A 5,353-nucleotide genomic window follows, 5' to 3' on the forward strand; every position below is an offset into this window, starting at 1 on the left:
CAGAGGAGAGGTAACGTATAGCAGTGAAGATACAAAGTGAATGTACAGAAACTAGAGTGTGCAGTTTGAGTACAAATAAATGCTGCAGCTCCTCAAAACTACCGGAGGTGTTCTGTCTTGTTTCCCTGGCTGCTGAGTGGAGTGACGAGGGTTAGCTCCAGAGACTCTCCCCCTGTGCTGTCCGACCACAGTCGGGAAGCCGAAGCAGGAAAAACTAACACTAAGCTACTATAAGCTATTTTTTTTTGGTTTTCCTTTTAGCGAAATGAGTGAATTTAACTCACTCTGGTAAACAGTTAAGCAGTGTGGCATATGTCTGGGGCTTTTATTGTGAAAGGTAAGAATGGAAAGAGTGTATCTGGTAAACGCTGCCTTTGTCAAGATTGAAAGCAGTAATAAAGTTTCCCGTCTATACAGCCTCCCGTTGTATTATGATCCTCATATTAAGTAAACAACCCAACGTGATTGGTTGATTTCTTTATTTGCAAAATATAATTCTGAAAAATTGGCCTTTTTCCGAGAAAAAAATTGCCGCTTTATCGCCGTGTAATATTCATGTTCTGTGTGAAAGTACTCATGACAAAAACAACAGTTCTAAAATATATTGATGTGCGAATTAATTTGTAGACCTTTAGTTTTAAAAACACACAATTAAGGAAACCAAGGTGTACCTTGCAGACATGATACACACATCTAAAACAGATATCCATTTTATATAAACTCTGCCCCCTGATCCAGATCATTTTCTCTTTCTCCTTCCTTAACTCTCTGTTTTTTTTCCCCCTTCCTCTCATCATCTTCATCCCTCTGATACCTCCCTTTCTCTCTCCTCATTATCCTCTTCTGCCACAGCGGACATCGAGCAACGATGGAATAAAAACAGAGCGAGGACATAGACGGTGACCCTCCCCTCTTCTTCATCTGTCTCACCTCCTCCTCCTATTCCCTCTTCCTACTACTGCCTTTCTTTTTTTAAGGATTTTAAAGGGATCGCTTACTCTGCCCCTTTGGTTTCAATGCGACATTAGGGAAAGTGAAACTTTTCCTCCGCACAATATGACAAGTGTCTGTTGAAGAAAAATAATAAGGCAAAATTCAAAATGCCAAGGTGTAGCATTAAGACGACAAGGCTAAATTGGCTATTATTTTCCCTACCTGTCTGTGCTGTCCTGTCCTGTCTGTCCCTCTCTACCTTCCCATACTCCCGGTCGTTCTCTTTATTAATGAATGCAGACAGCACCACAATTCTCTATATTTACAGGTGTGTGTGTGTGTGTGTGTGTGTGTGTGTGTGTGTGTGTGTGTGTGTGTGTGTGTGTGTGTGTTTAGGTTTGTTTGTTTGTGTATGTGTGTTTGTGTGTTTGTTGACTCTCACTTTACATCTTAATCAATGAGAGTATAGAGGCAGTCTTAAGTATAGTGCAGGTAAAAACTGATCATAGCTTTAAAATGGTTAAAAGTGTAGTTACAAAGAGAGAAAATGATTGAATTGGTTCAATTGTTCTTCTACCCATTTTCATCACACAGTATAGTAGCTATATTTATATGCTTATATTTTTTCTTAGAACAACTCAGAAAGCTCTAACCACTGGCTAGATGGAAATCCAACGTTACCTATCTGAAAGTAGTTCAGCACAAACAAACTGTAAAGGCGAGATGACTGCTGTCTGTCCTTAAGAAAACAGATAATGACATTTGAAGAAAAGAAGGAACAGATTGCGTGATGGCGTAAGGGTTTTATACTGGGGCGTGCACCCTACATCATCACGTGGTCCCAGGTAGTCTCTCACTGCCTCCTCCACAGCGCTGTGGAGAAGAGGGACTTAAGAGGGACACAAATATTCAGTAAATATCCCCCAAGTATTTTAGTACGATGTTGGGACGCTCACTCACTCACTCACTCCTCTTCCAAAAGACATTACCTTATTCAGTGTTTTGATGATGGTGAAGGGTGCTGTCTAACAAATTTCTCCGAAATCTCCGATAGGTGTTCAGTTAGGTTAAGATCTGGTGACTGTGAAGGTCACATTTTTTAATTCATATTATTTCCATACTCATCAAACCATTTAGTGACCCCCCTTGCCCTGAAAGAATCTGCATTCCTTATACTTCTTTAGGTTTTTTGACTGTGAAAATATGCAGTATGTATGTGTTTGTGAAGAGAACACATCCTCCTTTTGACCTCTGCACCTTTAACCCTTGACAATTTTTAATATTTGGCCTTAGCTGTGCTGCGTCAGTTTCAGAAGTCACAAGAGCAAACAGAGGGATGACAGCTAACCCACAGAGGGGAGGAAGAGAGGCAGGAAAAATGTATGCATACGAACTTGAAAAGTGCTGCAATGAGGAGAGGAGAAACCATACAATTCAATTTTATTTATAGTATCAAATCATAAGAGTTATCTCGAGACACTTTACAGAATAATTTACAAAGACACAACAATTCCAGTAATTCCCACAAGAGCAAGCATTTAGTGCGACAGTGGCGAGGAAAAACTCCCTGTTAGACAAAAACCTTGAGTGGTGAGGAAAACTTCCTTTTAGGAAGAAACCTCGGACAGACCCAAGCTCTTGCAGGGCGGTTGTCTGCCGGTGCCGGTTGGGGGTATGATGAACAGTGCCAATTATAGTCACAATAAAGATAATGAAACTATGACTAGAAATAGTAGTTGTTGTAGTAGTCCATGGCGTAGCAAGGCACTGCAGGGTGTAGCAGGGCATAGCATGACGTAGCTGGGTGTAGCCGGGCGTAGCAGGGCACTGCAGGGCATAGCAGGGTGTAGCAGGGCATAGCAGGGCGCATAGCAGGACCACAGCGACAACTCAACCATGATTTAGGTGCCACCCTAATCCAGAGAAAACTGTGGGGCGAGAAAACATAAGGGCTCCGGGGAATAAACTCCCCAGAGCTAGGTTAGTAACAAGCATTTGCACACAGATGAAAAGAGACAGGAAAGAGGAGCTCAGTATGTCAAAGGAAGTCCCCCAGCAGTCTAAAACTATAACAGCATAGCTAAGAGCTGCAGAGAAGCAGAGATAGGGAGGGGGCTTGCCATGACTCTGGCTACACACCCTCCCCCGCCGGTCTAGGTGAACGCTGCAACTTCTCACTCCCTAACTATAAGCTTTATCAAAGAGGAGAGTTTTAAGTTTACTCTTAAATGTGGTGACGGTGTCTGGCCCCCGAACCCAGACTGGGACTTCCACAGGAAAGGAGCCTGATAGCTAAAGGCTCTAGCTCCCATTCTACTTTTAGAGACTCTAGGAACCACAAGTAACTCTGCATTCTGGAAGCGCAATGCTCTAGTGGGACAATAAGGTAGTATGAGCTATCGTTGTCAACATCCACATGGATATTAAAATCACCTATAATAATTATTTTATCTGTTCTAAGGACTAGACTTCATAAAAAACTCAAAACTGAAAAAAATTTCAGAATATGGACCTGGAGCTCAGTAAACAACAACAAATATAATTGGCTGTAATGTTTTCCATGTTGTATGTAAGGTAGAAGATTAATAATAAGGCTTACAAATGAGTTATAATTTAGTTTAGGTTTAGGATTAATTAACAGGCTTGAGTCTGCAACTCCCCCTCCTCGGCCAGAGCCTCAAGGAATATAAGTATATGACTGGGAGGAGTGGATTCATTTAGACTAACATATTCTTCATGGCACAGCCATGTTTCGGTAAGACAGAATAGATCAATTTGATTATCTGATATCAAATTGTTTACTGGTACTGCTTTAGAAGACAGCAATAGAACATTTAATAGTCTAATTTCCTATTCTGTTCTATCATTGCAGTGGTGGTTTTAATTCCAATTAGGTTCTTAAGTATAGCTCCTCTTTTGTTTACCTTTGATTTAACTGATTTGAGTCGGGGGACAAACACCGTGGTTATGGAACTATGAACGGGCGACTGCTCCAACGGAAGCACAGAGCAGCGCGTAGCACTGCACCTCTGATTACTGATTTCAACTCTGGGTTGTCATGGTTTATGACCGATAATAGACTCAGTCAGATTTTTTGATATGAGAGCGGTTCCATCCAAAGTGGGATGAATGCCGCCTTCCTAATCAGACCAGGCTTTCCCCAGAACGCCCTCGAGTTATCTTCGTAGCCCACATCATTAGCTGGGCACCACCCTGACAACCAGCGGTTGAAGGATGACATGCGGCTGTACATGTCATCGCTGATCAGGTTTGGCAGGGGTCCAAAGAAAACTACTGAGTCCAACATTGTCTTTGCATACGCACAAAGTGACTTAAGATTCATTTTAGTGATCTCTGATTTGTGTAATCAGGTATTATTACCACCTACGAGAAGGATGATCTTTTTGTATACGGTTATCTTTAGCCAGCAGCTTTACTGTAGATAGGATTCCACATCATCCGCTGTGGCCCCAGGGATGCACAGGACCACGGCCGCTGGAGCCGCCAACTTCATGTTCCGCAGTATAGAGCTCCCAATAACCAGAGTTGGCTTCTCAGCGGGTGTGTCACTGAGTGGGGAGAAACTGTTAGAAAGGCAAAGGGGTTGGTGGTTAGCCATGGGCTCCGGTTTAGAGCGACCGCCGCCATGTGCGCTCCCCGGTTTAGAGCTAGCGCTACGCTTCCTTCGGACAGTCATCCACTCGCCCGGCTGCTCGGGGCCTGCTGGGGGACTGCTAACAGAAGCTACAGTATGTTGGCCCGCACCAGCTACGGAGCGCTGGCTAGCTACGGAAGCATACGATTTTGATTCCATGGTGCGGAGCCGTGCCTCAAACTCACTAAGCCTCGCCTCCAGAGCAGCGAATAAACTACATGTATTACATGTATCTTTATCACTAAAGGAGGCAGAGGAATAGCTCAACATTTGACACACCAAGCAAGAAAGAGCAGGAGAGGGAGAGGAATTAGCCATTGCTAATGGCTAAGCTAAAGTAGCTAACAGCGTTTTAACAATTTTGAGAACAGCGAGGCAGTCGCTGTAAGAGAAGAGAACTATAAGAGATTGAGTATAACAAGTGTAGTTTAAATGCAATCCAGGCAATTAGGCGCTAAATTAAACAATAAAACAGAGTTGAATACGTTTTTACATGTCACGGAAGCACCGGAAGTGAGAAAATACGCTTACGGTAAACGTCAGCACGTGTGCACGTCAGCACAATGAAACCAGTCTTAAAGCAAAACATTCTATTTATTAAAATGGTAATACTGTGTGTGCTGCAACCAGTTCTGCACTCTTCTGACTCTGTCAAATTGCTTTACAATCAGATTGTTGGTCATGACTCTATCTCCATGTCTGTCTACATGTATAGAAACTACAGTATTAGGTGAATTTCCTGGGAGAAGAGGCTCAGCTTCGTTC

The 5,353-nt window shown here is 42.9% G+C and overlaps 1 pseudogene; it reads right to left on the minus strand.

Annotated features, from left to right (window-relative positions):
* Positions 1 to 3,989: 3,989 nt before the first annotated feature.
* On the minus strand, positions 3,990 to 4,906 carry LOC144522762 (uncharacterized; annotated as a pseudogene).
* Between the last annotated feature and the right edge of the window lie 447 nt (positions 4,907 to 5,353).

The sequence above is a fragment of the Sander vitreus genome, chromosome 8, assembly GCF_031162955.1.
Source record: "Sander vitreus isolate 19-12246 chromosome 8, sanVit1, whole genome shotgun sequence".
NCBI lineage: Eukaryota > Metazoa > Chordata > Actinopteri > Perciformes > Percidae > Sander > Sander vitreus.